This window comes from Phascolarctos cinereus, unplaced genomic scaffold (assembly GCF_003287225.1).
Source record: "Phascolarctos cinereus isolate Bilbo 61053 unplaced genomic scaffold, phaCin_HiC Scaffold_6;HRSCAF=336, whole genome shotgun sequence".
NCBI classification, from domain to species: domain Eukaryota; kingdom Metazoa; phylum Chordata; class Mammalia; order Diprotodontia; family Phascolarctidae; genus Phascolarctos; species Phascolarctos cinereus.
Window position 1 is genome coordinate 338,608 of NW_027556069.1, and position 25,943 is coordinate 364,550.

General features: G+C 41.2%; 1 long non-coding RNA gene and 1 other non-coding gene across 2 annotated transcripts in view; one reads left to right on the forward strand and one right to left on the reverse strand.

The window, feature by feature from the left end:
• Window positions 1–19,465, reverse strand: part of LOC110202217 (uncharacterized) — a 29,865-nt gene extending 10,400 nt beyond the window's left edge. Inside the window, exons 1-3 of the long non-coding RNA XR_002322664.2 lie at window positions 19,381–19,465; window positions 18,881–18,966; window positions 16,473–16,562 (exon numbers count right to left, since the gene is read on the reverse strand). This is a non-coding gene — a long non-coding RNA (uncharacterized LOC110202217). The remainder of the gene's footprint in view (window positions 1–16,472; window positions 16,563–18,880; window positions 18,967–19,380) is intronic.
• Window positions 6,284–6,386, forward strand: LOC144458186 (U6 spliceosomal RNA). Its single transcript, XR_013487746.1, has one exon. It is a non-coding gene; the product is annotated as a U6 spliceosomal RNA (small nuclear RNA).
• Window positions 19,466–25,943: the final 6,478 nt, after the last annotated feature.

The window sequence follows — 25,943 nt, forward strand, 5'->3', positions numbered from 1 at the left end:
GCTGGGATGATCTCAAAAGAAGAATGGAAAGATGTGAAATAAGTAGTCACTGGGAGAAAAGGGAAAGAAGAATAAGAATGAGGATCATTATCTTATGTAAAAGAGACACTAAGAAAGGTTTTTGTAATGCATGGGGAATGAGGGGGGAAGGGAGTACATATACACAAACAGTTGGGTATAGAAATTCCATTTACCTAGAGGAAGTAGGAGGGAAAGGGGCTTAGAGAAAGGGAGGGGGTGATAAGCAGTAGGAAGGATTAAGGGAGGCAGTGGTCAGAAGTAAAATAGACTTTTGAAGAAAGAACAGAGTTAAAAAAGAGAAGGATAAATAGAATAGGATGTAGTGAAATACACAGTTATCATAACTGTGAATGTAAATGAGATGAACTCATCCAAAAAATGGAACAGGGTAACAGAATGGATTAGAAACCAGAGTCTAGGGATATTGATCATATCAATAACAATAATAACAAAAATCATATGATTATATCAATACATGCAAAAAATCATTTATCAAAATATAATACCCATTCTTATTTTAATAGAAATCCTATTAATTAGAACTCCTATTTTAATAGGAATAGTGTTTTTAAACACTAGAAAGTATAGGAATCAATGAAACCTTTCTTAAAATGATAAGTAGAGTATCTATCTAAAATTAAGAGCAAGCATTATGTGTAACAGAGACAAACTTGAAGCCTTCCCAATAAGATCAAGAGAATACTATACACACACACACATACATACATACATACATACATATACACACATATATACATATATGTGCGTGTAGCTTACTTGTATGTATTTGTTTGTTTGTTTCTCCTAATCAATTGTGATCTCTAAGAGGGCAAGGACTGTCTTCTGTCTCTTTGTATCCCCAGCACTTAGCATAGTACCCGGCACATAGTAGGAGTTTAATAAATGTATATTAACTGTCAGACAATTGAAAAGCTTCTCCACAAACAAAATAATTTCACCTAAAAGAAGGGAATGGGTTAAATGGGAGAAAAAATCTTTGTACTGAATTTCTCTGATAAAGTTTTATATATCTAAGATATATAAACAAACAATTTATATGTGTGTGTGTATGTGAAAAGAATAGCCATTCCCCAGCAGATAAATTGTCAAAGCATATGAACAAACAGTTCTCATAAGAACTTCAAAGTATTCACAACCACATGAAAAAATACTCCAAATTACAAATAATAACAAAAATGAAAATCAAAACAACCCTGAGGTTGATAGATTTTAAGGAAATGAGGACAGAGGATTCTGGGAAGATGGAGGAGGTCAGAAACTTTTGGCTCTCCAAATTTCCTCCACAGAGAAAAAGAGAACATTGCCTCAGAGGGAATGTAAAGCAACAGAAACAAACAAAAGTCAGACTAAAGCAGTTGTCCAAGACAACTTTAGAACACCACAAGAAAGACCTGAACCCCAAGGACAGAGGTTCCATCTACCGAATCAACAAACAACAAGCCCTAGGGATAGTTGGGGTTGGGAGGCAGCCTCATCCTTAGAAACTTTCACCTCATGGACAGTGTGGGGGGTCTGAGAGTTGAGAAGGAGAAGCCTGAAGGACCTTCCACTGTGGAGGGACACTAAGGACAACTGTGCTGACCAGACACATCCTGGGCTGTGGCTGCAGGAAGAAGGAGCTAGCACACACCTGGTGAGTGCAATAGCAGAGGGGCAGGGACCCTGCTGGCTGTGGGCACTTGGAGGAGAGCAGAGTCCCTGGTTTCAGTTCCAGGGTAGAGAGGACAGCTGTAGTTTGCAGCTACCAGAGGGACCACAGGGAGCAAGAGCATTTGCAGGACAGTGTGACAGGAGTTCTAGCCCTGGCTTAGGAATGGAGATGAGAACCTAAGGTTGAGCCCTGGGACAGATCTCAGAAAATTACAATAAGAAGGACCTAAGGCATTATTGTCTCAGGCCAAAAACCTGATCACACTAATAGCTGTTAAAAACAAAATAAACAGACTTAACCTCGGGCAGTGCTAAGATGGCAGAGTGAAAGCAGTGACTTCCTTGAGCTGTCCCCCAAACCCCTCCAAAATACCTGTAAAAAAAAACAGCTCTAAACAAATTCTAAAGCAGCAGAACCCACAAAAAGACAGAGTGAAACAAATTTCCAGCCCAAGACAAACTGGATGGTTGATCAGAAAGGTATATCACTCTGGGCTGGGAGAGGAGTGCCACAGTGATCCTGGAGCAGGCCTCAGAGGACTAAATCGCAGGCAGCTGTGGTGGTTTCCAGACTTCTCAACCCATGAACACCAAAAACAACTTAGAAGGTCACTGGGAAAAGTTTCTGCGGTGACAGAGAAGCTAGATATCAGTCCTAATTCCTGAGCTTGGCCCCCGAGCGGCGCCTGCCTCCTGAGCTTCTGGCCCACAAACTAAGGGGGAATCAAGTGGCTGATCAGAGGGGGATTGCAGGGATCTCTCTGCCAGTGCTGAGGCAGGAATCTCTTGCATTGTCCGTACTTGGATCTGGGTCACAGTTCTGAGGGGTGGTCCTGGGGCAAGGAGGAGAGCTGGTGTGGTGAAGCTTGTAGTGGCGGTAGAGAGAGAATCCTCCTCACAGTTGAAGACAGAAAAGAGTGCTTGTGGTCTCTCATATACCAGAGCACAGGCCAGGAAAGGAGTAAACACCTCACCCCTTATCATACCACTTTGGAAGAACTGAAAATCTACAGGTCCCTAGAAGTATTTCTGAAAACAGCTGTACAAACCCCCAAAGCTCGGGACAGTACATTCTCCACAATGGAAGCAGACCTCTACCTTAACAAAGAGTTTATAACTCAAGTAATTGGCTGGGATCATGACAAACCTAGCAAAAAGAGTCAGACTCTTACTTTGGTGACAAAGAAGATGGAAACATACAACCAGAAGAAGACAACAAAGTCAAAGCTCCCACATCCAAAGCCTCCAAGAAAAATATGAATCAGTCCCAGGCCTTGGAAGAGCTCAAAAAGGATTTTGAGAAGCAAGTAAGAAGTAGAGGAAAAACTGGGAAGAGAAATGAGAGTGATGCAAGAAAATCATGAAAACAAGTCAACAGCTTGCTAAAGGAGACCCAAAAAAATACTGGAAAATAACACCTTAAAAATAGCCTAACCCAAATGGCAAAAGAGGTCCAAAAAGCCAATGAGGAGAAGAATGCCCTAAAAAAAAATTGGCCAAATGGAAAAGGAAGTCCAAAAGATTACTGAAGAAAATACTTCCTTAAAAATTAGAATGGAGCAATTGGAAGCTAGTGACTTTGAGAAATCAAGACACTGTAAAACAAATCCAATAGAACAAAAAATTAGAAAACAATGTGAAATATCTCATTGGAAAAACAACTGACCTGGAAAATAGGTCCAGGAGAGAGAATTTAAAAATTATTGGACTATCTGAAAGCCATGATCAAAAAAGAGCCTAGACATCATCTTTCAAGAAATTATCAAGGAAAACTGCCCTGATATTTTAGAACCAGAGGGCAAAATAGAAATGAAAGAATCACCAATCTCCTGAAAGAGATCCCCAAAGGAAAACTCCTAGGAATATTGTAGCCAAATTCCAGAGTTCCCAGGTCAAGGAGAAAATATTACAAGCTGCCAGAAAGAAACAATTCAAGTATTGTGGAAACACAATCAGGATAACACAAGATTTAGCAGCTTCTACATTACCACAGGGCATGGAATATAATATTCGGAGGGCAAAGGAGATAGGATTACAACCAAGAATCACCTACCCAGCAAAACTGAGTATAATCCTTCAGGGGAAAAAATATCATTCAGTGAAATAGAGGACTTTCAAGCATTCTTGATGAAAAGACCAGAGCTGAATAGAAAATTTGACTTTCAAATAAGACTCAAATGGAACATGAAGAGGTAAACAGGAAAAAGAAATCATAAGAGACCTATGAAGCTGAACTGTTTACATTCCTGAATGGGAAGATGATATTTGTAACTCATGAGACCTTTGTCAGTATTAGGGTAGTTGGAGGGAAAAAATTATATATGTATATGATAGATAGATAGATAGATAGATAGATAGATAGATAATAGATAGATAGATAGAGGCACAGGTGAGTTGAAGATGAAGGGTCATATCTGGAGAATAAAATTAAGATGAGAGAGGATTATACTGGAGAAGAGAAAGGGAGAGTAGAAATGGGGTAAATTATCTCACAAAAAACAGCAAAGGCTCTTACAGTGAAGGGGAAACGGGGGAAGGTGAGAGGGAATGTGTGAATCTTACTCTTATCAGATTTGGCTTAAGGAGGGAATAACATACACACTCAATTGGGTATGGAACTGTATCTTACCCTACAGAAAAATAGGGGGACAAGAGATCAAGGTGATGACAGAGGGAAGGGCAGATTGGGAAAGGCGGTAATCAGAAACAAACACTTCTGAGGGTGACAGGGTCAAAAGAAAGAATAGAATAGATGGGGGACGGAATAGGATTAAGGGAAACAGAGTTAGTTTTTCACAATATGACTACTATTGAAGTGTTTTGCATAACTGTTCATGTATAACTCATATTGAGTTGCTTGCCTTTTCAATTAGGGTAGGTGGGGAGAGAGGAAGAAAGAAAATTTGGAGCCCAAAGTTTTAAAAACACATGTTTAAAAAAAATGTTTTCGCAAGCAACTGGGAAATAAGAAATATAGGAAATGGGGTACAGAAACCTATCCTGCCCTACAGGAAAATAGAAGGAGAAGGGGATAAGAGAAGGGGGGGAGAGACAGAAGGGAGGGTAGACTAGGGGAAGGGGTATTCAGAATGCATGCCATCTTGGGGTGGGGGAGGGGCGAGATGGGGTGAAAATTTGGAGCTCAAAATCTTGTGGAAGTGAATGTTGAAAACTAAAAATAAATAAACTTTAAAAAAAAATAGAAATAAGTAAGCCAAGGAGAAAGAACCCAACCATAGATGGCTACTACGGGGACAGAGAGTATCTGAGTTCATATTCAGAGGAAGATAGTGGAGCTAAAAAAAAGCCACTCCTTTTTCAGTAAGAAATGTTAAATTGTCCCAAGCACAAAAAAGATTTCTTGGAAAAACTTAAAAAGGACTTTGTACTGTCAGTATTCTATTTTAACATATATTTATGAGTATTCTGTGCATCCTAATCTTGTACCAAAGACAGTTTAGTAATAAATGGTTTTTAAGTAATACTGGCACAATTTTTTTGAAGCTTCACATAATGATCTCACCCCTTTTTTTGGAAAAAAAATTGGTGTAAAATCTGCGATGATTATGCAGTGAAATATGGTATTATATGTATGTACACACACATACATACATATATATATATATATACATATGTATTATATATGTATGTATAGTAAAAAGCACACAGCAGAAAACAAAAGACAACCTACAAGAAACAAAGAAAATCTGGGCAGCTTTGAAAACAATGTGTAGTTATTTATTACACAGGTTTTCTTGAAATGGCAATATTTTTTCTTTTCTTATTTTGTATTTAAGTTTAAAATAAATTTTAAAATTTCCAAAAAAAAACCAAACGAAAGAAAATGAGGACGAGAAGCTTGTCCTGGATTTTTTTCTTGGTAAGGGGCAGGAATTCAAAGAAAACAAGCAGCCCTTTTTATACTGGGGTCCACTCTTTAGTTCCCTTGCTACTTTGCCTCTAGGGCTACTTGACCTACCATCTTCTCAGAGGGAGAGGAACATTTTTGGCTGTGGACATTGGGAGCCACCTCACTGCAAAGATGCTGCGGGGAAGTCCTGAGACCGAGCACCCTTAACTTCTGGTATCTTGAGGCCTCTCTTGAGCTTCCTAAAGAATTATTACACAAAATTGCCTTTGGTGTCATGTTTGCCATTGGGCCTTAACAGATAGATGGAGACATTTGTTTAAGGGCAATTCTTAAGGATGCAATTTTTCTCTACCAAGTCAAATCTGGATTTCTCCCACCACCTACCCTTTTTGTCATCAGCAAACAATGGACAGGGAATGTTACATTTCATATATATCTCAGTAAACTGTGTGACTATGAAGAGACCTAGTCTTCTATAGAAAGTCACCTACAAAAACTTTCCTAGATTTGCATCAAGGATATCATTGATATATAGATTGATCAGTCTCAGAAAAATTTTTAGAGAGGTGAGAAAGAAAAAAGAAATTGGTTAATAGCTGCTGATGTATTTCTAGTTACCCTTTTAAAAATCTGTCATGAGCTCTATTTTTTTAACCCTCCCCTTTCGAGGTGTCTTGAAAACTCTTCCACCAGAAGCTTTAAAATTGTGCCTTTCCATGCTTGCTTTGGCAGCACATATACTAAAATTGGAATGATACAGAGAAGATTAGCATGGTCCCTGCACAAGGATGACATGCAAATTCATGAAGCATTCCATATTTTTGAAACCACATGATCATCTCAATAGATGCAGTAAAAGCTTTTGATAAAATACAACACCCATTCCTATGAAAAACACGAGAAAGCACAGATATAAATGGAGTCTTCCTTAAAATAATAAATAGAATACATCCAAAACCTTCAGCAAGCATAATATGTAATGGGGACAGGCTAGAAGCATTTCCAGTAAGATCGGGGGTGAAACAAGGATGTCGATTATCACCACTGTTATTCAATATTGTACTGGAAACCTTAGCTTTAGCAATAAGAGAAGAAAAAGAAATTGAAGGCATTAGAATAGGCAAAGAAGAAACAAAGCTATCACTCTTTGCAGATGACATGATGATATACTTAGAGAATCCTAGAGAATCAAGTAAAAAACTACTTGAAATAATAAAGAACTTTAGCAAAGTTGCAGGCTATAAAATAACCCACATAAATCATCAGCATTTCTATATATTACCAACAAAGCCCAACAGCAAGAGACAGAAAGAGAATCCCATTTAAACTTGCTGTAGACATTAAAAAAATTTAGGAGTCTACCTCCGAAACAAACCCAGGAACTCTATGGACACAATTACAAACACACACAAATAAAATTAGATCTAAATAATTGGAAAAACATCAGTTGCTCATGGGTAGGCCGAGCTAATATAATAAAATGACAATCCTACCTAAGCTAATTTACTTATTCAGTGCCATACCAATCAAACTACCAAAAAATTATTTTATACAGTTAGAAAAAATAATAACAAGATTCATTTGGAAAAACAAAAGGTCCAGAACATCAAAGGAACTAATGAAAAGAAATGCAGGGGAAGGTGGCCTAGCAACTCCAAATCTTAAATTATATTGTAAAGCAGAAATCATCAAATCTGCTTGGTACTGGCTAAGAAATAGGGAGGTGGATCAGTGGAATACGTTAAATATGCAAGACACAGTAGTCAATGACTATAGTAATCTATTATTTGATAAACCCAAAGACCCCAGCTTCTGGGAAAAGAACCCACTCTTTGGAAAAAACTGCTGGGAAAACTGGAAAAGAATATGGCAGAAGCTAGGCATAGACCCAAATCTCACACCACATACCAAAATAAAGTCAAAAAGGGTTCATGACTTAAGATATGAAGGCTGATACCATAAGTAACTGGGAGAAGAAGGAATAGTTTACGTATCAGATCTATGGAGAACAGAAGACTTCGTGACCAAACAGGAGATAGAGAACATTATGAAAAGCAAAATGGATAACTTTGATTACATTAAATTGAAAAGTTTTTGCACAAACAAAGCCAATGCAACTAAGATTAGAAGGAAGGTAGAAAATTGGGAAAGAATTTTTACAACCAGTCTCTCTGATAAAGGCCTCATTTCTAAAATATATAGAGAATTTAGTCAAATTTATAAGAACACAAGCCATTCCCCAATTGATAAATGGTCAAAGGATGTGAACAGATAATTCTCAGATGAAGAAATTAAAGCAATCTATAGTCATATGAAAAAATTCTCTAATCATTATTGATTAGAGAAATGCAAATGAAAACAACTCTGAGGTACCACATCACACCTATCAGATTGGCCAATATGACAAAACAGGAAGATGATAAATGTTGGAGGAGATGTGGGAAAACTGGAAAACTAATACATTGCTGGTGAAGTTGTGAATTGATCCAACCATTTTGGAGAACAATTTGGAACTATGCCCAAAGGGCTACAAAAATGTGCATACCCTTTGATCCAGCAATATCACTTCTAAGGCTATATCCCAAAGAGATCAAACAAATGGGAAAAGGACCCACATGTACAAAAATATTCATAGCAGCTCTTTTTGTGGTGGCAAAGAAATTGGAAATTGAGAGGATGCCCATCAATTGGGAATGGCTGAGCAAGTTGTGGTATATGAATGTAATGGAATACTATTGTGCTATAAGAAATGATGAACAGGCTGACTTCAGAAAAACCTGGAAAGACTTATATGGTCTGATGCTGAGTGAAGTGAGCAGAACCAAGAGGACTTTGTACACAATAACAGCCACGTTATGCGATGACTAATATTGTTAAACTGAACCCTTCTCAGCATTACAAGGATCTAAGACATCTCCAGAGGCCTCGGGATGGAAAATGCTGTCCACATCCAAAGAAAGAACTGTGGAAGTCGAATAGCTATCACTTATTTTTACCTTCTACTGAGTTTTATTTCATCTTTCTGATGGTTCCTCCTATTGGTTTTAATTTTTACTTACAACTTCACTAATGTGAAAATATGTTTAATAGGAATATAAATGTAAAGCCTATATCAGATTGTGCGCCGTCTTGGGGAGGGTGGAGGGAGAGGAAGGGGGAGGGAGAGGAAGGGGGAGATAAATTTTCAACTCAAAAGCATATGGAAGTGATTGTTGATAAATCAAAATAAGTTAATAAAATTTAAAAAAAAATTGTGCCTTTCCTCAGGCCACTCTGCAGCCTATATTTCTTCTAGATGGATTTGGTCAGGATCAACCTGTCTTCCCAGATTTATCTTCATAAATGCCTCATTAAACTGCTAGAGAAATGTCAAGCACTCACTGTAATTTCATATCTTTGCTTAATGTACTATCTGTTTTCTTCCTTCACATTTCATCACGCTCTGGAAGATTTAACCTTTTCAGCTCCGGATCTCCTACCTTAGGGCCTTGACAATCCTGATTTATGAGTCACTCAAGTGGTCCACTCTAGCAAAGCTGGATCCAGCTACATTTAACCTACTCTTTGGCCATATTCTCATCAGATTCCTTAACATACTCTAATATGTCACCACTGTCCATCCCTGTTATTTTCCAAACCAAAAGACCCTTACTTAGGCACCACTCCCCTATATGTGTCATCTCCCCCATTATGCTGAGGATAGCACAGTTATTCGCATATAGTAGGTGCTTAATAGGTACTTGCTGAATGACTGACTGACTCCTTTGAAGTGTCATCATGGAACAGAAAGGAGATTGGATTCTCAAGGATGATACCAGGAGAACAAACATTTGTTCTGAAAGATTTTGGCAAAGCACAGAGATTTTTGGCCACGATGAACCGTGAAAACAAAATTTTAAAAGACAGAAGATCATCCAATTTGGTGCCTTTCTTCTTCAGTCAAACTAGTGGATCAGTGGCAAAGAGGCCGGAGTGTGTTGACAGTGAAATATTGTCAGTTTAACAATTGTTCTTTCAAATACAGGATCTTCGTAGAACAATTCATCAGACAACTGAGTAATATTTCTTCGGATTCATCAATAGTACTGTCCCATTGACATTCTTATTAGAAGTGAAACTAGAAAGACTAAAGAAATTGTAGGTGAGAGAAGTGATTACTAATAATCAATGACTTGGGGAGATCCAGAATTCTCCCCTTCTTCTAAAGTCCTGGTTTTAAAAAGTTCAGTCTCTAGAAGGATGTTGCCGATAATGTAGACTAACTTTCTAGTTCAAGACCCCACCCTGGTGGAGTAGACATTGTGTTCTGTTCAGACTTGGGTGGGGCATAAATTCTTTGAATAGTTTGCCCAAGGGTGGAGGTGGTCTGGGTGTAGAGAAAAGTCTTTCTGTCCAAGGGTGACATGATGTCACTCTCAACTCTTCACTGAACACCTACTCTTCTAAGGGTGTATAATCTGCTAGCCCACTCATAATGGTCTTTGGTCTAAGAGGGGCAGCCAAATGACCATCCTTTTATTAGTAATGTGCTGGCCTTATTAATAAAATGATTAAACTACCCAGAAATTATGTCTCTCAAACCTTTTTAATAGTCACATAGGTCATTGGAGAGGTGGCTTCCAGTTCTAGATTGCCAGCTAAATAAAAAAGGTAGAGGAGTTGGTTTCATTAAGTGCCCAACCACACAAACTTTTTCGATCTATTTTATCATCTCAATTTGAAGGGCTTGTGACTGGCTAAGCAAATACACCATATACACAAACTCAGTTTCTATGGTTACAGAATAGAAGATTTGGAGACATTTTATGAAGAACTTGAAAAGATTCTGAAAACTGTCACCAGTTACCTGGATACTCAATTGTCTCAATGTGATGATGAGCATAAGGGAAGTCAGTGAAAATGTTGTGGTAGAATTAAATTTGAAGCTGACCCTCAGGAGTTATTGCTCACTATCCTCAGTGTGTTCCTGAGGACAGGGTCAGTAAGTACACAGGACTCTGAAAATAAAGCAAAAAGGGTCTTTTATTTGGGTAGCTAGATAAACACTCATGAAAACATCTACAAGGAATATAGGGCAGATGCATTTTTTTTTAATAGACACCACTTTTAGACACCATTCTGCAGCATCAGCAAGAATAGTTTAAGCCAATCACAGTAAAGGTCAACCTTAACATCCGTTGAATTCCAAGAAGGAGTGGGCAAAGCTTTTCTCACAGAAATGTTTTCAGAACAGGATAACCTGTCCCTAGATGCGTGCATTTTTTAACTTGTGGAATGTAGAATAAAAAGTGTCATCTCTACAGCTGCAGTCTACAATCTTGTATTTTTCCACAATGTTTTTGGAAAGCATGCTTGTACATCAATAAATAAAAGAAAGCAAGTGCTGATAAACTTCTTGAAAGCCTCATAACACACATGTCATGGAGCCATTCTTCAGGAAGGGTATCAGAAGGCACTCAATGTGGTGAGCACTGATTCACATCATGACAAAGTAGATATATTATAAATTCAAAGGGGCAATGACTAGCTACTGGTGTGGGGGTCTTTTCATAATCAGAAGACCACAGATTAAGAGCAGGATGTGACCTTAGAAATTATTTAGGCCAACTTCCTCATTTTAGAGAGGAGAAAACTGAGGCAAGGTTGCAAGCCAGAACCTCTGACTCCAGGTCCAGTGCTCTTGGCATGACAACTACATAGACCTAAATCAGGTGTCTCCGGACAGTCAGACTGTCAATTAGTTAGAGAAAAGGTCAACTTGAGAATAACAGGAAGAAGAAGGTGCTATAGGCAAATTCAGCTGCTCCAACTTGACATATTAAAGCAATCTGTTGGCTAAGAAAACTGTGAAATAAAAAAGAGAGCATTAATCAGACTATCAACATAAGAGGCAGCTAGGGGGTGCCACAGGACACAAAGCAATGGAACTGGAGTCAGGAAGATCTAAGTTCAAATCTGGCTTCAGATATTCACTATCTGTGTAACCCTGAACATGTCACTTCACTTCTGTTTGCCTTAGTTTCCTCATCTGTAAAATGGGAGTAATAATAGCACCTACTTCATAGAATTGTTGTGAAGATCAAATGAAATAATATTTGTAAAGTGCTTAGCACAAGGCCTGGCACACAGTTGTTATTATTGTTGTTTGTCAGGTTTTGAAGAGGACCAATGACATCACAGGGTAATGTCTTAATGCACTCATGAGTTGGATTGAAGTGAGGCAGAGTTGCACAAAGTCATCAGCCCCCCTCTCTTCCAGAGTCATCACAGTCCAGTGGCAGGACAAAAGTCAAGAAGACTGGCATTGGCCTGGGATGCAGTGGCTGACCTTGTCGTCTTCAATGTCTAACCAAGCTCTAGGAGCTCCACAGCACCTGCTTCAGCTGCCTTCGTGGCCATTGGAACAAATTGTTCTCATCCACCCATTCCACTGGGGGATGTCTTCACATACTTGGGGTAGACATCCCCCTAACTCACTGACGGATTTGACACCTGTTGGTTGCCCTCAACCTGGTTCAGACCATCTGCCAAGACGGTTTTACTGGGGTGTGGCCACTGTGCACGCTACAGCTTCTTGGAGCCACAGGGTAAGAGCTGGGCACACAATAGGTGCTGTATAGGTGTTTATTCCCTTCCTCCTTCCCTTCCCATCTATGAACATTAAAGTCATGCAACTCTATTGCCAGGAAGTAAGTAATAGCAAATTCAAGATCACTATCATTTTAATATTGTAAGATCACAGATTGAGAGTTGGCAAGGCTACCTTAGAAATATAGCACCCACATTTTAGAGATACAGAAACAGTAGCCCAAAAACACCAAGCAAATTCATTCTGGATGTCACACTAGGTGAATTCCGATGTCTCCTTTCAGGTCTGTGTTCTTTGTTCTAAGGTTCCTTCTAGCTCTTATAATTTTATGAACCTATTTTCCACCCCACCTCTACCATCTAGGAATTTATTTGTACCTAACAAGGAGCTGGTCAGTTGGATCATTACCTTTTAGCTGACCAGGTCAGTTTGACTGTGCCCTTTCTTGTCTGCATAGGATTTTCCTTTTCTGAAGGCCTGGAGCACTTTATTCTTATTCTCACCAAGTAACAATTCAAGCTTTGGTGTAGGACTAACAACATCAATCGTAGCTAACATTTAGATAGTGTTTTAAGGTGTGCAACAAACTGTACATATATTATCTCATTTGTTCCTTACAATACCCATGCCACTATTACCTCCATCTTACAGAATACTAAACAGATGATGTTGTGGTTTGTGCTTTGGCTGCACGTGTATGACTCCTCTCCTGATTGCTGGTCTCCCATTAACAACTGCCTCTTGGACATCTCAAACTGGATGTTCCCTAGGCATCCTAAAATATGATATATCCAAAACAGAACTCATTTTCTTTCCCCCTAAACCCTTCCCTTTTCCCAACTCTCTTTCTAAATCTCCAAAATCCTTTGCTCAGACTACACAACTTTCTTTCCTTGCTCAAATCCTACATTTCAACCATATCTCCAACTATATCATTCAACTGAATATTTCCTTTATAATTTTAGCACATATTGAAGATGATGGAATAGGTCAGAAAATTCCAAGCTCTCAAGATTTCCCCCCACAAAAGATATAAAATAGCACCTCAGGGTGAACAAAGTGAGGGTAAAAATGAATAAGAATAGGGGCACAACAGAGGTCCTCCTGGAACAATACAAGAAGATCTGAAGGAAAATCCCAGAACTTTTGGTCCCTGTGAAGAGTAAACTCCTCCAGGCTAAGTCTGCTTAAACAGCAAGAGGGAACCTATAGGGTTTGCTGATCTGGGAGGCTGCCTCGGCCCCAGCCCAAGGAACTTTTACCCCTGGAACAGTGAGGAGACTTGGGCATTTGAGCCAGGGAAGATCGAGGGAATCTCTGCTGGTAAGAAATGACAGATCCACCTGTGCTGTGGGGAGCAGCAGGGCTGAGAAGTAACCACTACACACCTGGTGAGTGCAGAAGCAGTGGGGCAGGATGCCACTGGCTGTGGGCACTTACAGGATGCTGAAGATTTGGCTTTGGTTCCAGGTTAGAGGGGAGAATTGAAGGAATATTTGAGGCCCAAGGCACCATCCCCCACGCATACCCCAGGACTAGAAGTGATTACAAAAATTAAGCTATTACTACAAAAAATGCACAGGCAAAGGAGAAAGAATCCAACCATAGAAAGTTATTATGGGAATAAAGAAGATTGGGGTTCATCTTCAGGGGAGGGTACTGAAGCAAAGAAACCATTTTCTACCCCAAAGAGTAACATCAAATGGTCACCTACCCAAAAAGAATTTATACAAGAACTTAGAAAAGACTTTTAAAATCAAATGAGAGAGATTGGGGAAAAACTAAAAAAAAGAAAGAAAGAAAAAAGAGCAATCCAAGAAAAACAAGAAGACTATGAAAAGAAAGTCAACCAATTAGAAAAGAAGATCCAGAATCTTAAAGAAGAAAATGACAACCTTGAAAATTAGAATTGGGCAAGGGGAATACAGAAAAGTTATAAGAGATTAAGAAATAATAAAACAAAATATAAAGAGTGAAAAAATAGAAGAGAAAGTGAAACATAAGAAAAACAATTGATCTGGAGAACAGATCAAGAAGAGAAAACAAGAACAATCTGACTACTTGAAAGCTATGATCAAAAAATAATCCTGATACAATAGCACAAGAAATAATTTAAATTGTCCTGAAGCATTAGAACAAGGGAGAGGGAGTAGAAATAGGAAAAATCCATCGATCACCTCTTGAAGGAAATCCTATGAGGAAAACTCATAGAAATATTATAGTCAAATTCCGAAACCCCCAGTTCAAGGATAAAATATTAAGACCAACAAGAAAAAAACAATTTAAATATGATGGTGCCACAATCAGAATCACACAAGACCTAGCAGTGGTGACATTAAAGGACTGCAGGTCTTGGAATACTACATATCAAAGAGCAAAAGAACTGGGATTCTGGCCAAAAATTTCAAGCCCAGCAAAGTAAAGCATAATCCAGAATGAAAAAAAAAATGGACATTTGATCAACTATCAGACTTCCAGGACTTTGTTTAAAAAAAACAAACAAACCTGAATTCAATAGAAGATTTGACATACAAGAGCCAAGAGAAACATAAGGTACATACCAAAGACTGACTACAAGGGATTTAACAAGGACAGACCATTTACTTTTTATATATGTAAAATGTAAAACGTGTGTCTAAGATTGTCATTAGCAATTGGGTAGTTTGTAAGAAAGACTGGAGTAGACCTGAGTATTATATGACTTTAAAAAGTAAAACCATCTAGGAACAGCCAAAAGGAGTAATTATCTTATACAAATGAGGGCTGAGAGTAAGAACTGACACAGAGGAATTAGATGGGGGAGGAGGGCTAGTAGTTCTGGTAACTTACCTTCATTGGAAATGGGTTCAAGAGGAAACAATACATATACATCTAGAAGAGTATAAAAGTCTTCTAAATTCAGAAGAAATAAAACAGATAAGGAGGAGGAGAGGATAAGGGAGGGATCTCTAGGGAGAGGGGGAAGCAACAGATTAAAGACGAGTATAGAACGGTGTTCAGATCTATGGGAATTGGAGGATAGGGAGGGATCCTTGGAGGGGGCTAAGTAATAGGAGGGCAAGGTAGTGGGTAGAAGTAAACTAGAGGAATCAGGAGGAATAGAAAATAAGAGATACGCACAAACTTAAAAATAAATATCAGAAGTAGAATTTGTTAAGGAGAGTATATTTCTATATATGTATATATGTATATATATGCATGTATACGAATATATGTACATGTGTATGTATATATCTATATATACATATATCTGCACTTAATTGTAGCCTTCTTGGGGGAGAAGGGGAGGAAGAGGTAAGAAGAACCAAGTAAAAAGTGCACAGCAGAGAACAAAAGAAAACTTACAAGGAAGCAAAGAAAAGATGAACAGCTCTCGACACAATGTGTGGTATTTATCATACAGACTTCCTTGAAATGAAAATTTATTGCTATATGTATTTTGAATCTTCTCCTATGTTCTGCTGTGCACATAACGTGCTTTGTTTTTCTTACTTTATATTTAAGTTTATGATGTTTCTTTTACTTTTCTCTATTCTGTATTTGAGTTCTAAAATAAAGCCCCCAAAAATAAAGAATCACTAAAACAGTAGGAGCCACTATCCAGGAAGAAAAAACAATTTTAGCACATATTGTTGTTAAACAAACCCAAGGACTTACTTTAATTTCAAATCAGGTGATCTTTTTAAAAATTTACCTACAGTTAAACCCTGTTGCTGGATTAGTTGCAATTTCATGTGTCCTCTAGGAGATGGAGGTACCTGAAGTCTCTCTCATTCTTTCAAAAGGAGAAAGAAACCTATACTGCCTATTTCTAGTCCCAATATAGGAAGAAGGTCATGGGAGAAAGCCCTTTTAAAACCCCATGAAGATGTTCTTAGTAATTATAAAAACTTAGGAGATCAACTGAAAGCATTTTTCCGAATTAAATCATACTTACTCTCTTCTCTGTTTTTGCTTACTTATTCTTCACTTTTCAGAAGGTGGAGTTAATACTTTGTAATTACTAAGTCTTGAGAGTTGTATTTTCCAGTTCTTTCCAGCATTTCTTATACAAACAGCTTGTACAATGGTGACATACATTTAAACATAAATTGCTGAAATTCTAAAGTTATTGCATTTAAGGCCAGTGTAGAGAAACCTTTATCAAAGTGTACCCTAAAGGACAAAAAAACTCCCTTATTTTGCAATTTTGGACCCATTGTGGACAGAGGAGCAGAGAATGGTACCCCTAAATCTGCCCAGGAGATCTTGTCCCCAATAGTTCATAGATGGAATTTGGGATAAGGAGAAAGAAGTGGTCTTAAAAGGAAGGAAACTTACCTGCTAGTTGCCGTTCCTTTGAGTTAAAACAGAATTCCTTTCCACATTCAGCTTCAGTTACTCAGCATTTGGTAAGTTTCTACTGGATACCTTATCGATGGAAAGAGTAATTATTAAATCTTCTAAAATTTGTGGGACTTACTAGCTGTGTGACCCTGGACAAGTTACTTAATCCCAACTGCCTCACCAAAAAGCAAAAAAAAAAAAATTGTGGGGAAAGAAGGTGAAGGGAACACTTGGAGAAAATCTGAGGCTGTGATCTTTGGGCTTAATCTTTCCCCAGTGCCTCCCCCTCTTTTCCTTTCTCCTGTCACTGTCTCCTTTCATTATAGAAAATATATAAAGCAACATATTTTATATGCTCAATAGGCATACTATACCAACTAGGGTATCAGTTTTCTATAGAAATGTTTTTAACAAATGGGTGCAGGTAACATGGGTATCTTGTGGACTAAAGGGGTGTAGCCTCATACATTGTTTAGCATTTTTGCATAGCCTATTGTAAAAAAAAATGATTAGGCTTCTCATCCTCCTCTTGGCTTCTCCAGATAGAAAGATCAGAGGAAGAGAACAGCTTGTATTGTCTAATAAAACTCACATTACCCCGATTAGACAAAAGGGAAAAGTTGGTAAATTACCTAATTGCTTTTCCACTTTTTATTCCTCTGTTTTTTTTTTTCAAGGGAATCCCTTTGGCTAAACTGTTTTTGCCATTATTAGTTCGTATCAGCAAAAGTTCTTAAACTGACCTAGGCTTAAATCTTTCACTTTAGTTTCTAACTCAGTCTCTGGAGTAGCTCAAATTCCCTTGGAGTGCACAGTGTGGGTGGGAGGCTATCAATCTCGACTGAGAGGTGAGTAGTAGTCTACCCTTTAAGAATTAAAGGTATGGGACACATAATAAACCTCCCCAGTCCATAAGCTAATGGGAGGCAAGAACAGGGGGCTACATTTGGAGATCCTATCTCCTTCCTTCTTAGCTCTAAAATATTAAATCTGCATCCATTATAAAAATGAGTAGAAGTCTCCAATAATTTACAGCAAAATTTCTAAGTTCAAAACACACACCAGTTCAAATTATTCTCAAATTGATTCCATTTTAATTTATAAAACTACCAAGTATACAATTAGATTTTCTAATACTTCTTACAAGCTTGCATTTCTCTTCTAAGTAGGATTACCTTTCTCTTGTAGTTGTAAAACCATGAACTGGCTATCCTGAGGAGGGGGTGCTCTTATTTCCCTTTAAAAAATTCCAAAGAACGTTAATCCAATTCTTACATCCAAAAATCTGGCCACAAAAACTTCTTGAAGGATTATTTAGGAGGGGCAGGGAATATTACCTTTGATAGTAACAATATTGAAGTTAATTTTCCTGTTATCTCATGCCTGGAACACTATCCTTCCTCATCTTTAGCTCCTGGCTTCCCTAGCTTTCTTCAAGTCTCAGCTAAATTCCCAGTTTTTGTTTTCGTTTCATTTTGTTTTGTTTTTCCCAATCCTTCTTACTGCTAGTGACTTTTCTTTGTTGGTTGTCTCCAATTTATCCTATAGATAACTTGTTTGTACATAGCTGTTTGCATGTTTTCTCCCCCCCTTAGACTGTCAATACCTTGAGAGCAGGGACTGATTTTTTGTTTGTTCTTTTGCATGTCTGAGCAAAGGGAGATGTCCCTAGGGAAAAAAAGACTCTGACTTTCTCCAGCTGGCCAAACTCCTACCTGAGCCATCTTGAGAGCACCCTGGAGGCCAGAGAGGAAGCTCCGGGGCAAGTCAGAAATAGGCAGTCAGACCTGGAGGAGCTCAGCCACTTGTCCAGGCCAGGAAATGGGGAGGAACAAGGACAACAGAGAACAAAGAGCCTTGTCTGGGAACAAACTCCTGAATAAGTGTGGCCCTAGCCTCCTAGGATGCTGACATCTGCACATTCATACCCCTACTTGGGGGTTCCAGGGGAAACTTGTACCAGCATTTTCTCCTCCTTGCCTCTTCCTGAGTGTTTCTGGGTCTGTGTGACCCCTAGGGGAGATGATGTCTCGGATCCCTCCCCCAGAAATGGATCTAAGGAGTGGGATGAGGGATCTGAGGGAAAGATGGGGAATCTGCTGGCCCACATACACTCCCAAGGATTCCTTGGAAAATCAGCTGCAGGAATGCCCCCCCCCCCGGCCCCGTCCACATTCTGCAATGAATGGATGGATGGGAGGGCAGGATCTTTAGGCAAGGGGATCCCACTATCCAGCTTTCTATATGGACCGCAGGGAGTCAGAATGGGTTCAGAAGAGCGGGATGGTGGCTGGTGGCCGGGCAGGGTCGGGGTGGGGAAGGGAAGCGGGAGGGAAGCAAAACTACTGGGAGCTGAGATTGGAGAGACAAAGTAAGGGGGCGGGGAAATCATTGTTCCCTACCCTCTCCTATAGCGGCCACAGTGCTTTCTTGGTGTCGACTCGGCCGAGATGCGCCGTGGTCGTAGTGACCCCACACAAGCCTGCTCCTGTAGGGATGAAACCCCGGCAGTTCTGGGAATGGCCAGGATTCTGGAGCTGCTGCAGGCTCCGGGCGGCCCCAACACTCTCCGAGCGCCATTGCAGTCATCACCCGACCACGCTGGCCCGAGGCCCCGCCTCCTCCGACCACCCCTGCTCTGCGTTCCCTTGGCTGCCTCCCCCCTCCCATATCCCAACCCTAGCCCCCTCCCCAGGCTCTTTCACCCTTCTGCTCCCTTTTCTCTCCCAGCCCCACCCCCATCTGGGATGTTTCTGTTCCAAATGATTTTCCCCCCTTTTTAGACAAATTATTTAAGCATTTGTTCACCTACTGAATGCTACAAGCATTTATTATCTCTCCCTCTCACTCCCCCAGTGAAACAAACGAAACAACAAAAAACAAACAAACAAAAAAAACCAACCTCAAATCTTCATGACAGATCTGCCTAGTCCAGCAAAACGATTTCGATCACTAGCCACGTTCAAAAAATATACACCTTCTCCTCCTAAAGGTATAAGAAACTTTTGCATGAGTCTTTGGGTTGAGAAATCCACTGTGTTCTGCACTCATGGGACATCCCCCAGGTTTGCCACCCTATTATCTCAATGAAAGATGCTTTATTCCTCAACTCACGGCTTTGATTTCTTTCAGGACTTGACACTAGTTCTAAAGTCTTTTCAAGCTGTTGTTGTTTTCTTTATAAATGTCAGTTTTGTATAAATTGCCCTCCTGCTCCTGCTCCCTTCTTTACTGCTTGCTCTGATAATGTCCATTTTGTCATTTCTTATGGCACAATAATATACCTTTCCATGGATAGACCATAATTTGTTTAGCCTTTGTTCAGAATAGTAAGCACCTCTTTCATTTCTGGTTTGGGCTGCCAGAAAAAAAAAACACTTTTGTCCATATGGATTCTTTTTCTCTCTCTTTGGGGTCTAAGCAGGCCCAGAAGTAGTATAATTGAGACAAAGAGTATGTAGCATTAAGTAACTTTGGGGGCACAGTTGCAATTTGCTTTCCAGAACAGCAGGCCCAATCTCACTTCCTCCAATGCTGCCTGTTTAGTGTGGCTGCTTTCTTTCTCTCCTTCCATTTGTCATTTCCTTCTTTGCTCATCTTGGACAAACTGATGGGTGTGAGGTTGAACACTTGAGTTGCTTTAATGAGTATTTCTCAAATTATTAATGATTTGGATCATTGTACCCTATGGTTGACAATTTACATTTTTTTCCTTTGAAAACTTCCTCTTTATATCCATTGATCATTTATCTACTGGGGAATGTCTTATTAATTGAAGCAGCCCTTGACCAGAACCCCCTATTCAGTGAGGCTTGTCTTTCTGGTGAGATTTCAGTGCCTTTGCTGTCCTGGGAAACATACCCTTGTGGGGCAGCTAGGTGGCCCAGTGGATAGAGCACCAGCCCTGAAGTTAGGAGGACCTGAGTTCAAATGTTCAAATCCAGCCTCAGACTAAACACTTGACACTTACTAGCTGTGTGACCCTGGGCAAGTCACTTTACCTCAATTGCCAAACAAACAAAAAAAAAGATACACTTGCCATCAGGTCTCAGGCTAACGTGTGAAAGAGCTTCCTAAAGTGTCAGGGCTAGCCCACTCTTCCCTTAATTTCAGTACCCAGGCAAGGTAGAACTCTGCACTTGTCTTGCATGGGTCTGACATAGCTTGCTACTGAGGCCAGAAAGCCTGAACCATGGGGAATCTGAATGTGTAAATGAGATGAGAAGTCTTGGAGGGTGAGATGGATGGAGGTGCCAAGCTGAGGAGCTCAAGGTGCCCTTCTTGAGGGGGAAGGCACAGCCCATGGACTGACAGCATGATGGAGAGAGCCCTATTGGTATAATAGGACCTTGTTACAATGATGTCAAATATGGCTACTCTTCTGGGCCCATCCCATCCTGAGAAATCCCAGTGTCCTCAGGAGATTGGGGCTGGGAAAACTTTCTACTTCGTGCCCTGTGTGTCCATGTCTGGGTTGGGGTGGAATAAGGGATTTGGGCCTTCACAGTGATTTGCATGGGCCAGGGAAGGGGGACAGTTATCCTCCCAGAGCCTTTGCTCCACTAGGCCTAGAAGCTAAGGGGAAGGAGGACATGTTAAGGGTAAAGGGTGCCTCTTTGGTGTCTCCCACGTCTCAAGCTCTTGGAGGTCCTGGAAGAAGGGAACTGCTTCAGGTATGGGATGGGGAGAGAGTTAAGGTAGGAAACTCAATATCTCCATCTCAGTTTCCCAGTGGGTCACTCCAAGAGAATGGAGAGGAGCATGAGCATATAGAGCAGAAACTTCTTCATAAGAAAAGAAAGGGGTTCAGAGGCTGGGTGGGGGAGAGGGGCTCAAGATAGTGCAGGGGTTGTGATATTGGGAGAACACAGAGCAAGGATGGTTTCAGGAAGTAGAGTCTCCTGGGCCAAGATAGCCTGATGATGACTGCAATGGCAGTAGGAGAGTGTTGGGGCAGGGTATCAGCTCAGGAATCCAGACCTGCTTGAGTTGCATCCCTACGGTAGTGGGCTTGCCTGGAGTCACCAGGACAATAAAGCACCCATGCCTCGTGTGCATAAAGAAAGCATTGCAGCCAGTGTGGCAAAAGGCAGTGGTCCATTCCCCTTGGATTTTCCATCCCTCCCTATACCTCGAAACCTTGGGTCTGTTCCAACAAGGCAGTGGCTTCGCTCTGTATAAAACATTCAACATTCCTATACACAGGACACACATATACAAACCAACAGATAGCCTTGTCAAGAAGGGGAAAAGTCCTGGTGTAGGTGGTCCTCTTCTCCGTGTTCCCAGCCTCCTTGGTGCCAACAGGTAGGAGATTTGAAAGCCAAATCCAAATGCCTATGCAGGGCAGATTGGAATTCCAGGGTAGGGTTAAGTTGCAGGAAAGCAGGAAGCCATCGAGAGTTTTAGAGTTTTTGCTCTGGGAGTCAAGAGTTGTGTGTATGGAAATAAGAGAAGTCCCCACCCTCATAGGGCAGAGGGGAGAAGCCAAGGAACCCAGGAGATTTTCCCAGGAGGGAGGGAAGCAGAGGTTGCCCCTGGCGTTTCAGTGTAGGGGTGCGTGCTTCTGAGGGAAGTCAAGTCAACCAGCATCTATTAAACATATACTATGTGCTGGGGACACAAAGAAAGGCCAAAACAGTCCTTGCTCTCAGGGAACTCACAATTTAATGAGGGGGAGAGGGGGTGGTGGTAACGTGCAAACAATTACCTAGTAACAAAATACATAGGATAACTTGGAGGTCATCTAATGGAAGGTGCTGGCAGGAAAGGCTTCTTGCTGAAGTTAGCTTAAAGCCAGGGAAGGTAGGAGGCAGGATGAGGAGGAAGTGTTCCAAGCAGGAAGGGCACCCAGGAAAAATGGCCGGAGTGGGGAGATGGAGAGTCTTAAGCAAGGAACAGAAAGGGGAGGGGGGCAACTGAGGTGGTGGGAAGAAACCTCAAGGTAAAATAAAGCTGATCTAGCGGGCCCACCTTACTCCTCCCGGCGGCAGAAGCCCAATCCCCTCCAGGACACCAGAGAAGTCCTCGAGAGATTCAGCTGATCAAATTCCCACTGAAGTTTCCTAGGAACTCGAGAGGGAGGAGCGAGGGGGTGGGGTGGGAAGAAAAGCTAATCAGGACACGTGATTCGGGAGGCAGCCCTTGGGAGACTTTCCGGGGACCCTGGGGCAGGAAAGATGTCCTTACTTCGAAGAGCCGTTAGGGCGGGGGCATTCTAAATCCGAGCCTTTCTTTTGGGACCTGGGAGTCTGTCTGAGCGGAAGATTCCCAGGCCTAGAACTTCTGGGGAAGAAGGGCTTGTTGGGGGACAGGGATGCGGCCTCAGCATTACCCTAACTCTGCCCTTGCTAGGCGCATTCCCCATATTTGGCTGAACTGGATATTTCGTAGTGGACCGTGGAAGAAATGAGCCGCTTCGGAGTGGGACTGGGAGCGGGAAAAGACCATCCATACCCGTTGCCCCATCTCAGATTCCCCTCGGTGCCGAGTGGGGGTGTGAAATAAAGGGTCAAAGAGGCGTGGCTGCGCCCGGAAGAATGGGATGTGACTGGAGGTGGAGGGCTGGGACTGGGAGGCTGTTGGGGTCCAGGAGGCCGTTAGAGTGGGTGGGTCTGGGGCTCCACCTTGCCTCCTGCCCTGGGTAGCCAATGGAAGAGTCGGAAGTGGGAAGATGCCAGGCCCCACCCAGCCACCCCCGGGTTCGTCTGGTACCCGGGCAGAACAAATGCTGGTAATCTTCTGGGAAGGTGCTTGAAGCTGGGAAGCTCAAGCAGAGCCGGCAGTCGGATAGATTCGGGGCTAAGGGAGACAGTTAGACTTCCTGGAACTCAGGACCAGAAGTCGTGTAAGGATGAAGGGTTCTCTTGCCTGTATAACTGGATTCAGAATTCCAGTTCGATCGATCCGGTGATCCCGTAGCTTGTAATTTGATATGAGTCCAGAACAGGCCTGGGATTTCCATTTGGAGTGGGAGATCTGGGGGGTGGGGTCCGGCAGCAAGTAGCTAGCATGTAGAATCATGGATCCCCAGAGGTGAAGAACCTTTGCTAGGGGTCAGATGGTAGGATATATGATTGGATCGCGTGCCAGATGTGGATTAGTAAAATGGGCGTTAATTCTAGACTGCGCAGGAGGAGCCCGATTCTGAGCCCCGACAAGTTTGTGTAAGAGGACATTAGCCCAGCTGCTTCTGCTGTATCGTGAGGTGAGCAATGACTCTGGGTTCCCAGCCCAAGAGAGATAGAGACAGGGGAGGGAAGCTAGAATGGACCCCACTCCTTGCTCCCTCCCTTACCTCCTCTTCCTTGCCTCTCTGCTTTCCCTTTCCCTCCTCAGTCAAGCTGCATTTCTCCCAGCCACCTCCAATTCAGACCACCACAGCCCTGGCCCTGGACAAAAGGGCGCTCGCGCTCTCTCTCTCTCTCTCTCTCTCTCTCTCTCTCTCTCTCTCTCTCTCTTTCTCTCTCTCTCTCTCTCTCTCTCTCTCTCTCTTTCTCTGGTTCCCCCTTCTCGGCACCAGAGAATTTAGGGGAGAGGCTAGAGGGCTTCTGGGGCCTGGTGAGGGTGGATAGGAGGAGACTGGTGTGTAGAACTGATGCTTTGTTCCTATGTGGAAATGGAGGGGAGGTGGCAGTGAGACAGAGCTGATCTCCCTCCTCTCTCATTTCCCCACATGCTTTTTTCCTCTTCTTGGATCTGTGCCTGGGAATGGAAATCGAGGAGATTCTCCTTCTCTCATACTGAGAACAAAATATGAAGGAATGTTTTAAAACCTCCTTTTCAGTTTCCCTAGAAATCTTAAAAAATAAATATTTCTCTAGTCCAAAAACCTGAATTTCAGAATTTTTGTGTTTGAAGGTCTGCAGAAGGCCAAGAACAAAAGGCCTTTTTCTTGAAGGGGGAAGGGGGAATGGATGAAGGATGTAAACAAAGACTGGACAAAAGTGTACTTCTTGTGAAAATCTTTCATCTTCTTCCCCTGGGTGCTCTTGGCCTGGTACTCACCTAAGGAAAGTGCATTCTTTCACATTGGTGGCAGGGGGGAGAGGGAAGTAGCTTTTTTTTTTCATTCCTAAAGGATTACAATATTGATCAAAGGCTTAAAATCCTTGACAGGAAGGGTCAAGGAAGGAATGGATTCACTAAGTGACTATGGTTCTGTTAGCTGGAGTAGAATGTTACCCCTCAAACTCCATTTATGACAGAACATTGCCCTTGTTTAAGACTCCTATAAATATTAGCTCCAGTCTTGGTGCAGAGAGTTGTCTGAAGACAGAGCCAGAGGGCGGGGCTTGTTGCTTCTCACTCTTGACTAGAAATGGCTTGATTGTTAAATTAATAGTAAATTAAATAAAAATTGTTCCCCCCCCAAGACTCATGCCAAACCCTCTGAGTACAGTATTAATAGTTTTTTTTCAACAAAAGGGTGTGTAATGGCAGTAGGGAGGAGAGAAGGAACCAGGAATGGAGGCCTGGGATCCTCTGCTTTTCCTCTCCTAGCTCCTCACTAGTTACAGAAAAAAACCACACACCTTCTTGACTCCATAGGGAGAAATATTTCCCATTCAGTCCTTTTTCCAATAATTCTTTCCACTCACCATTCCATCTACATTGAAGTTCTTAAAGCAACAGTTTCTGTTGTCTCTGTGAGAGACTTGTTCTAATTTCAAATTGCATGGCAAAATAACCATTTTGGTCCAGAGATCCCATTGCTTGGATGGGTAAAGACTGATAGACCCCAGTTACATAAAAATATCCTACTTATCACTTCAAATGGTATCCAAAAACGGGAAGCAAGATGGATTCCATCAACTAGGCAACAACTGAACAAATTATAATATGGGAATGTAATGGAATACTGTTGCTCTATAAAACAACAAATAGGAGGAATTCTGAGCAACCTGGGAAGACATAAAACAGAGAGCGAATAAAGTAAATCCCAGAGTACAATCTCTCCAACTTTAACATTTTAGGAGCCTTTATCAGGGATAAGTTTGTAAGGAAAATCCACAGGGTTAAAGAGGAGGCCACATTCTGCCAGAGCTGAATTGCCCCCTTGTCCTTCCCTTTCTTCCAGTCCATGACCCCTGGATGACCTCTCCTTCCTCATATTTCTTCTAATACTTTGGCCCCTCTTTTTTGGCTCCCATATCTCTCTCTTAAAAGTTAGTTATTTGTATACGTAGATTCAAGAAATACATACTAAATCCCTAACTCAGATCAGGCTCTGTGTTTATCTCTTGGACTATCAAAATGAAAACACATAGTCCTTACCCTCAATGAACTTGAAATATATTAGGAAGACTTTGACAGAAACACGGCTAACTGGTAGAAGATAGAATATGATTGGATCTATGCAGTTGAGTAGAGGGGATATGGTGTGGACATGACGTGTACAACTAATCACAAGATCATAAAGGAATGGGTTCCACACACATTCCTCTTCAATTAATGTCATTTAAT